The sequence below is a fragment of the Triticum urartu genome, chromosome 2A, assembly GCF_056163025.1.
Source record: "Triticum urartu cultivar PI428250 chromosome 2A, HENAU_Tu73, whole genome shotgun sequence".
Lineage (NCBI taxonomy): Eukaryota > Viridiplantae > Streptophyta > Magnoliopsida > Poales > Poaceae > Triticum > Triticum urartu.
Window position 1 is genome coordinate 726,182,951 of NC_141874.1, and position 10,394 is coordinate 726,193,344.

Genomic DNA, 10,394 nt, shown 5'->3' on the forward strand with positions numbered 1-10,394 from the left:
GCCTTCCTCTAGGCCTAAATAATGGTGAAGTGTCATGTAGTCGACGTTCACATAACACCACTAGAGGAGAGACAACATACATCTCATCAAAATATCGAACGAATACCAAATTCACATGACTACTAATAGCGAGACTTCTCCCATGTCCTCAGGAACAAACGTAACTACTCACAAAGCATATTCATGTTCATAATCAGAGGGGTATTAATGTGCATATAGGATCTGAACATATGATCTTCCACCAAATAAACCAACTAGCATCAACTACAAGGAGTAATCAACACTACTAGCAACCTACAGGTACCAATCCTAGACTTAGAGACAAGAATTGGATACAAGAGATGAACTAGGGTTTGAGAGGAGATGGTGCTGGTGAATATGTTGATGGAGATTGGCCCCCTCCCGATGAGAGGAGCGTTGGTGATAACGATGGTGATGATTTCCACCTCACGGAGGGAAGTTTCCCCGGCAAAATAGCTCCACCGGAGCCCTAGATTGGTTCTGCCAAGGTTCCGCCTCATGGCGGCGGAGTCTCGTCCCGAAAGCTTGCTTATGATTTTTTTCTCCACGAAAGACTCCATATAGCAGAAGATGGGCATCGGAGGGCCACCAGGGGGCCCATGAGGCAGGGGGCGCGCCCAGGAGGGTAGGGCGCGCCCCCACCCTCGTGGCTGGTGAGTGGCCCCCCTCTGGTACTTCCTGCACTCAGTATTTTTTATATATTCTAAAAATAACTTCCGTGAAGTTTCAGGACTTTTGGAGCTGTGCAGAATAGGTCTCTAATATTTGCTCCTTTTCCAGCCCAGAATCCCAGCTGCCGGCATTCTCCCTCTTTATGTAAACCTTGTAAAATAAGAGAGAATAGGCATAAGTATTGTGACATAATGTGTAATAACAACCCATAATGCAATAAATATTGATATAAAAGCATGATGCAAAATGGATGTATCGGTAGACAACACTCTCCCCTCTCGTTGCTATGCATCACCATGATCTTGCGTGTGCGTAGGAAATTTTTGAAATTACTACGTTCCCGAACAGTGGCATCCGAGGCAGGTTTTAAGCGTAGATGTTATATGCACGAGTAGAACACAAAGGAGTTGTGGGCGTGGATATATACATATTGCTTGCCGTCACTGGTTGATTCTTGATTCAGCGGTATTGTTGGATGAAGCGGCCCGGACCGACATTACGTGTACTCTTACGCGAGACTGGTTCTACCGACGTGCTTCGCACACATGTGGCTGGTGGGTGTCAGTTTCTCCAACTTTAGTTGAATAGGATTCAATGAACATGGTTCTTTCTGAAGATCAAAGAGCAATCATTATACCGCATTGTGGTTTTGATGCATAGGTAAGAACGGTTCTTGCTCAGCCCGTAGCAGCCACGTAAAACTTGCAACAACAAAGTAGAGAACGTCTAACTTGTTTTTGGAGGGCATGTTGTGATGTGATATGGTCAAGACGGGATGAGATATAAATTGTTGTATGAGATGATCATGTTTTGTTGAAGTTATCAGCAACTGGCAGAAGCCTTATGGTTGTCTCTTTATTGCATAAGATGCAAGCGCCATACAATTGCTTTACATTATCGCTATGCGATAGCAATAGTTGTAAGAGCAATAGTTGGTGAGACGACCATATGATGACACATTGATAGAGATCAAGATGATGGAGATCATGGTGTCATGCCGGTGACGATAGAGATCATGACAGTACTTTGGAGATGGAGATCAAAGGCACAAGATGATCACATGGCCATATCATGTCACATATTTTGATTGCATGTGATGTTTATCCTTTATGCATCTTATTTTGTTTAGTTCGGCGGTAGCATTATAAGATGACCTCTCACTAAATTTCAAGGTAAAAGTGTTCTCCCTGAGTATGCACCGTTGCCAAAGTTCGTCGTGCCGAGACACCACATGAAGATTGGGTGTGATAAGCTCAATGTTCATCTACAACGGGTGTAAGACAATTTTGCACACGCAAAATACTCGGGTTAAACTTGACGAGCATAGCATATGCAGATATGGCCTCGGAACACTGAGACCGAAAGGTCGAGCATGAATCATATAGTAGATATGATCAACATAGTGATGTTCACCATTGAAAACTACTCCATTTCACATGATGATCGGTCATGGTTTAGTTGATTTGGATCACGTGGTCACTTAGATGATTAGAGGGATGTCTGTCTAAGTGGGAGTTCTTAAGTAATATGATTAATTGAACTTTAATTTATCATGAACTTAGTCCTGATAGTATTTGCATATCTATGTTGTAGATCAATAGTTTGTGATGTAGCTCCCCATTTATTTTTGATATGTTCCTAGAGAAAATAAAGTTGAAAGATGTTAGTAGCAATGATGCGGATTGGATCCGTGATCTAAGGATTGTCCTCATTGCTGCACAGAAAAATTATGTCTTTGATGCACCGCTAGGTGACAGACCTATTGCAGGAGCAGATGCACACATTATGAACGTTTGACAAAGCTCGGTATGATGACTACTTAATAGTTTAGTGCACCATGCTTTATGGCTTAGAACCGGGACTTCAAAAACGTTTTGAACGCCATGGAACATATAAGATGTTCTAAGAGTTGAAATTGGTATTTCATACTCATGCCCGTGTCAAGAGGTATGAGACCTCTGACAGTACTTTGCCTACAAAATGGAAGAGAATAGCTCAGCTAGTGAGCATGTGCTCAGAATGTCTAAATGCTACAATCACTTGAATCAAGTGGGAGTTAATCTTCCAGATAAGATAGTGATTGACATAGTTCTGTAGTCACTATCACCAAGTTACTAGAACTTCGTGATGAACTATAATATGCAAGGGATAACGGAAACGATTCCCAAGCTCTTTGTGATGCTAAAATCGATGAAGGTAGAAATCAAGAAAAACACCAAGTGTTGATGGTTGACAAGACCACTAGTTTCAAGTAAAAGGGCAAGGGAAAGAAAGGGAACTTCAAGAAGAATGGCAAGAAAGTTGCCACTCCCATGAAGAAGCCTAAAGCTAGACCCAAGCCTGAAACTGAGTGCTTCTACTACAAAGGAAATGGTCACTGGAAGTGGAACTGCCCTAGATACTTGGCGGATAAGAAGGATGGCAAAGTGAACAAAGGTATATTTGATATACATGTTATTAATGTGTAATTTACTAGTGTTCATAGCAACCCCTCGGTATTTTGATACTGGTTCAGTCATTAAAGAGTAGTAACTCGAAACGGGAGTTGCAGCATGAACATAGAGTAGTTAAGGGTGAAGTGACGATGTGTGTTGGAAGTGGTTCCAAAATTGATACGATCATCATCGCACACTCTATATACTTTCGGGATTAGTGTTGAACCTAAAATAAATGTTATTTGGTGTTTGCGTTAAGCATGAATATGATTGGATCATATTTATTGCAATACGTTATTCATTTAAGTCAAAGAATAATTGTTGTTCTATTTACATGAATAAAACCTTCTATGGTCATACACTCAATATAAATGGTTTATTGAATCTCGATCGTAGTGATACACATATTCATAATATTGAAGCCAAAAGATGCAATGTTAATAATCATAGTGCAACTTATTTGTGGCACTGCTGTTTAGGTCATATTGGTGTAAAGCGCATGAAGAAACTCCATGCTGATGGGTTTTTGGAATCACTTGATTATGAATCACTTGATGCTTGCGAACCATGCCTCATGGGAAAGATGACTAATACTCCGTTCTCCGGAACAATGGAGCGAGCAACCGACTTATTGGAAATAATACATACTGATGTATGCGGTCCGATGAGTGTTGAGGCTCGCGGCGGGTATCGTTATTTTCTGACCTTCACAGATGATTTGAGCAGATATGGGTATATCTACTTGATGAAACATAAGTCTGAAACATTTGAAAAGTTCAAATAATTTCATAGTGAAGTGGAAAATCATCGTAACAAGAAAATAAAGTTTCTGCAATCTGACCGTGGAGGAGAATATTTGAGTTACGAGTTTGGTTTTCATTTGAAACAATGTGGAATAGTTTCGCAACTCACACCACCTGGAGCACCACAGCGTAATGGTGTGTCCGAACGTCATGACCTTACTTTATTAGATATGGTGCGATCTATGCTGTCTCTTACCGATTTATCACTATCATGTTGGGGTTATGCATTAGAGATAGCTGCATTCATGTTAAATAGGGCACCATCTAAATCCATTGAGATGACACCATATGAACTGTGGTTTGGCTAGAAACCTAAGTTGTCATTTCTTAAAGTTTGGGGCTGCAATGCTTATGTGAAAAAGTTTCAACCTGATAAGCTCGAACCCAAATCGGAGAAATGTGTCTTCATAGAATACCCAAACAAAACTGTTGGGTACACCTTCTATCACAGATCCAAAGGCGAGATCTTTGTTGCTAAAAGTGGATCCTTTCTATAGAAGGAGTTTCTCTCGAAAGAAGTGAATGGGAGGAATATAGAACTTGATGAGGTAAATGTACCTTCTCCCGAATTGGAAAGTAGTTCATCACAGAAATCAGTTCTAGTGATCTCTACACCAATTAGTGAGGAAGCTAATGATGATGATCATGAAACTTCAGATCAAGTTACTACCGAACCTCGTAGGACAACCAGAGTATGGTTCGCACTAGAGTGGTACGGTAATCCTTTCTAGAAGTCATGTTAATAGACCATGACGAACCTATGAACTATGAGGAAGCAATGATGAGCCCAGATTCCGCGAAATGGCTTGATGCCATGAAATCTGAGATGGGATCCATGTATGAGAACAAAGTATGGACTTTGATTGACTTGCCCAATGATCGATGAGTCATTAAGAATAAATGGATCTTCAAGAGGAAGACGGACGCTGATAGTAGTGTTACTATATACAAAGTTCAAATTGTCGCAAAATGTTTTCGACAAGTTCAAGGTGTTGACTATGATGAGATTTTCTCACTCGTATGGATGCTTAAAAGTCTGTTCGAATCATGTTAGAAGTTGCCGCATTTTATGAAATCTAGCAAATGGATGTCAAGACTGTATTCCTTCCTGGATTTCTTAAAAGAAGAGTTGTATATGATGTAACCAAAAGGTTTTGTCGATCCTAAAGGTGCTAACAAAGTGAGCAAGCTCCAACGATCCATCTATGGACTGGTGCAATCATCTCGGAGTTGGAATATATGCTTTGATAAAGTGATCAAAGCATATGGTTTTATACAGACTTGCGGTGAAGCCTGTATTTACAAGAAAGTGAGTGGGAGCACTACAACATTTCTGATAAGTATATGTGAATGACATATTGTTGATCAGAAATAATGTAGAATTTTCTGGAAAGCATAAAAGGAGTGTTTGAAAAGAGTTTTTCAAAGAAAGGCCTCGATGAAGCTGCTTACACATTGAGCATCAAGATCTATAGAGATAGATCAAGACGCTTGATAAGTTTTTTCAATGAGTACATACCTTGACAAGATTTTGAAGTAGTTCAAAATGGAACAGTCAAAGAAGGAGTTCTTGCCTATGTTGCAAGGTGTGAAGTTGAGTAAAGACTCAAAACCCGATCATAGCAGAAAATAGAAAGAGAATGAAAAGTCATTCCCTATGCCTCAGTCATAGGTTCTATAAAGTATGCTATGCTGTTTACCAGTCCTATTGTATACCTTAGCATCTTTCTGGCAAGGGGGTACAATAATGATCTAGGAGTAGATCACTGGACAACGGTCAAAATTATCCTTAGAGGACTAAGGAAATATTTCTCGGTTATGGAGGTGATAAAAGAGTTCGTCGTAAAGAGTTACGTCGATGCAAGCTTTTTACATCGATCTAGATGACTCTAAGTCTTGATCTGGATACATATTGAAAGTGGGAGCAACTAGCTAGAGTAGCTCTGTGCAGAGCATTGTAGACACAGAAATTTGCGAAATACATACGGATCTGAATGTTGCAGACCCGTTGACTAAATTTCTCTCACAAGCAAAACATGATCACTCTTTTGGTGTTAATCACATAGCGATGTGAACTAGATTATTGAATCTAGTAAATCCTTTGGGTGTTAGTCACATGGAGATGTGAACTAATCACATAAAGATGTGAACTATTGGTGTTAAATCACATGACGATGTGAACTAGATTATTGACTCTAGTGCAAGTGGGAGACTGAAGGAAATATGCCCTAGAGGCAATAATAAAGTTATTATTTATTTCCTCATATCATGATAAATGTTTATTATTCATGCTAGAATTGTATTAACTGGAAACATAATACATGTGTGAATACATAGACAAACATAGTGTCACCAGTATGCCTCTACTTGACTAGCACGTTGATCAAAGATGGTTGAGTTTCCTAGCCATAGACATGAGTTGTCATTTGATTAACGGGATCACATCATTAGGAGAATGATGTGATTGACTTGACCCATTTCGTAAGCTTAGCACTTGATCATTTAGTTTACTGCTATTGCTTTCTCCATGACTTATACATGTTCCTATGACTATGAGATTATGTAACTCCCGAATACCAAAAGAACACTTTGTGTGCTACCAAACGTCACAACGTAACTGGGTGATTATAAAGGTGCTCTACAGGTGTCTCCGATGGTGTTTGCTGAGTTGGCATAGATCAAGAGTAGGATTCGTCACTCCGATTGTCGGAGAGGTATCTCTGGGCCCTCTCGGTAATGCACATCACTATAAGCCTTGCAAGCAATGTGACTAATGAGTTAGTTGCAGGATGATGCATTACAGAACGAGTAAAGAAACTTTCCGGTAACAAGATTGAACTAGGTATGAGGATACCGACGATCGAATCTCGGGCAAGTAACATACCGATGACAAAGGGAACAACGTATGTTGTTATGCGGTTTGACCGATAAAGATCTTCGTAGAATATGTAGGAGCCAATATGAGCATCTAGGTTCCGCTATTGGTTATTGAACGGAGATGATTCTCGGTCATGTCTACATAGTTCTCGAACCCGTAGGGTCCGCACGCTTAACGTTCGGTGACGATCGGTATTATGAGTTTATGAGTTTTGATGTACCGAAGGTAGTTCGGAGTCCCGGATAAGATTGGGGACATGACGAGGAGTCTCGAAATGGTCGAGACATAAAGATCGATATATTGGACGACTATATTCGGACATCGGAAAGGTTCCGAGTGATTCAGGTATTTTTCGGAGTATCGGGGAGTTACGGGAATACAGGGACGAAGTATTGGGCCTCATGGGCCAAGTGGTGGAAGAGAGGAGGCAGGGCGCGCGTCCCTAGCCCAAACTGAATTGGACTAGGGGGCTGCCGCCCTTTCCTCCCTCTCCTTCCTTCTCCCCTTCCCTCTTCCTTTCCTCCTGCTAGTAGGAGTAGGAAAGGGGAGTCCTACTCTTACTAGGAGGAGGACTCCTCCTGGCGCGCCCTAGGAGGGCCGGCCGGCCTCCCCCTTGCTCCTTTATATACGGGGGCAGGGGGGCACCCTAGAACACAACAATTGATCATTGATCTCTTAGCCGTGTGCGGTGCCCCCTGTCGGTCTCAAAATCGGCGGATCTCGGGTAGGGGGTCCCGGACTGTGCGTCAAGGATCGATGGTAACAGGAGGCAGGGGACACAATGTTTACCCAGGTTCGGGCCCTCTCTATGGAGTTAATACCCTACGTCCTGCTTGATTGATATTGATGAATATGTGTGTTACAAGAGTTAATCTACCACGAGATCGTGATGGCTAAACCCTAGAAGCCTAGCCTATATGACTATGGTAATGAATGTGTCCTTTCCGGACTATCCCCTCCGGTTTATATAGACACCGAGGGGATCTAGGGTTTACATAGAGTCGGTTACATAAGAAGGAATCTTCATAGTCGGTCGCCAAGCTTGCCTTCCACGTTAAGGAGAGTCCAATCCGGACTCAGGTATAGTCTTTGGCCTTCATGTCTTCATAGCCCATCAGTCCGGCCCATGGATAACAGGCAGGACGCCCGAGGACCCCTTAGTCCAGGACTCCCTCAGTAGCCCCTAAACCTGGCTTAAATGACAAGGAGTTCGGTGCGCAGATTGTCTTCGGCATTGCAAGGCGGGTTCCCTTTTATCCGAACTTCAAAATAGTCTTCGGATGCGATGATAGTATCCGGACCTGTCACACACACCACACAAAGCCGTAGAGGGAATATTTTTTTTGCACGAGTGTAATCCACTGAGAGCTTTCTACAATATGACATCACGCCTGTCCGGTCATAATTTTGGACCATTTTTCGTCTGCCGCTCCATGTTTTGAGACGCGGTTGCCATTGGCACGTCTTGTCAAAGCAGAGATCGTGCCCCCTTATTACGGGATTCTCATCAATACGGGCGTGGGTAACCCAACCGTGCCGTTTGTACAGCCCTTGGGAATATGCGAATCTTAAGGCGAGTGATGAGGCGTTCAATATTCGTTGCCTTAATAAGGGGATAAGGATTCCCTCTTCCTCCCTCACGCCCTCTGTCCTTCCAATCTCGAGCTCCAGCACCCAAGTCCTCATCTCTTTCCCACCCAAGCAACCATGTCCGGATCCGAAGGTCAGGGCAAGTGGATGGTTTCCTTCATCAAGGAGGATAACATTACGGAGCTTTGGGTGGCCGAATACTTGGCGAAGGAGATCGCTCATCGCCTGCCGGCTGAGGGACAAGTCGTCCCCACGCTGGAGCCCACCGAGAGGGTGGTGTTCCTTCCCCATTTCTTCTGCGGGCTAGCGTTTCCACTCCACCCTTTCGTCCACGGGCTGATGTATTATTACGGGATAAATTTCCATGATCTGTCCCCGAATTCCTTTCTCAACATCTCGGCGTTCATCGTCGTGTGTGAGGCCTTCCTCCACATCCACCCCCACTTTGGGCTGTGGCTCAAAGTCTTCAACGTGAAGCCGAAGGTGGTGGACGGACATCACGCAGAGTGCGGAGGAGCCATGGTGAGCAAGCTTTCCAACGTATCCTGGACCAAAGGCACTATTGTGGACACAGTGAAGGAGTGGCAGAAGCAGTGGTTCTACATCACAGAACCTAGCGGCACCACCTGGGCCGCAGCTGCCGAATTCTGCTCCGGCGCCCCCACGCGACTCACCTCTTGGGTTGAGAAGAGTCCGGACTGGGGTTCCCCTGGCGAGGTGATAACGCTGCAGACGCGCGTCCAGAGCATGTCCACCAAGAAAGTCAAGCTCGTTGATGTGAGCCAGGTGATGCTGGTTCGCCGGATCCTTCCATGCCAGCGCCGAAGCCGTCCTTTGTGGGAGTTCAACCCAAAGAAGGATCAGACTCTGGTGAGGCTCTTCGAGACTACTCACGAAGGCACATGGAAGTTGCTCTTTAAGGGCAACAAGAAGCCACCAGCTACGGATTCAGACCGTGGTCACGATTGTAGACACCTCACCAGTGAGGTATGCTATTTTTCGATGCATCCCCAATTTAATCATTTCAAGGGTGATGTCTGAGCTTGTTATTACATTTCCAGGACTGGATGGAGAGGGCGAAGCGGATCCAGTGTCCTGCTCCGCTACCTGAAGAACCGGTCATCCCGCGTCTAGCGAAGATGCTGGTGCCAGCGCCTTATAAGGCGCCGGAGAAGAATGCCAAGAAGAAGGCCAAGGGGGACAAGGGTGGCCCCCGTCGCAAGGGCACTTCGGACGTGGCGTCCGGAGACGATGAAGCCCATTCCTCTGTCCCTGAGGACAAAGGCGAGGAATAGGAGGAGGAGGAAGAAAACAACCCTTCCCCTGAGGAGAGGAAGAAGAAGAGGGCGGCTTCGGCATATCCGGAGGCAGACACGCCCAAGAAGGGGAAAAGCGTCCCAGCGGTCAACACCGCGTGGGACGTTGACAGCAGTCCAGAGAGACGCCCCCGTGCTAAGCCCCCGGCCGCATCGTAAGTGACACGGTTCTCTCATGCGCACATCCGGTCCCTTTTCTTTATTATTATGACATAGTTAATTGTGCTATTATAGTCCGGCCCTCGACCTTACCCAGCGACCCACATCTGGATGTTCGCTGGCTCCGTCTGAGATGGCGAGCATGTCGCCATGGCCTGCTTATTCTCCCGGGCCAGGGAAGACACCGAGGTGTTGTCCCGGAGGACCGCTCCGAAGCGGGAAGGAACCCAGGACGCTGTCCGGGAGGCGCCACGGGGGGAGACCTTCACTGTCGGACACATGGGGGAACCGATCCCCATGGAGATTGGCGTAGAGGGCCGTATCCAGTTCGACCCTCAGCCGAATATGATTCCAAAGGCCCATATGGCTCCGAAGTTGGGCGAGCGCCCCCCTTTAAAGGAGGGGGATGTGCCGCTCCCACCGGTGGCCCTTGTTCGTCCATGGGCGCCAGATAACCTGATGGAGGCGCTTCGAAGCGCCTCTGTCATGGACGAGCACCGTGTCATTATGGGTGCGGTGA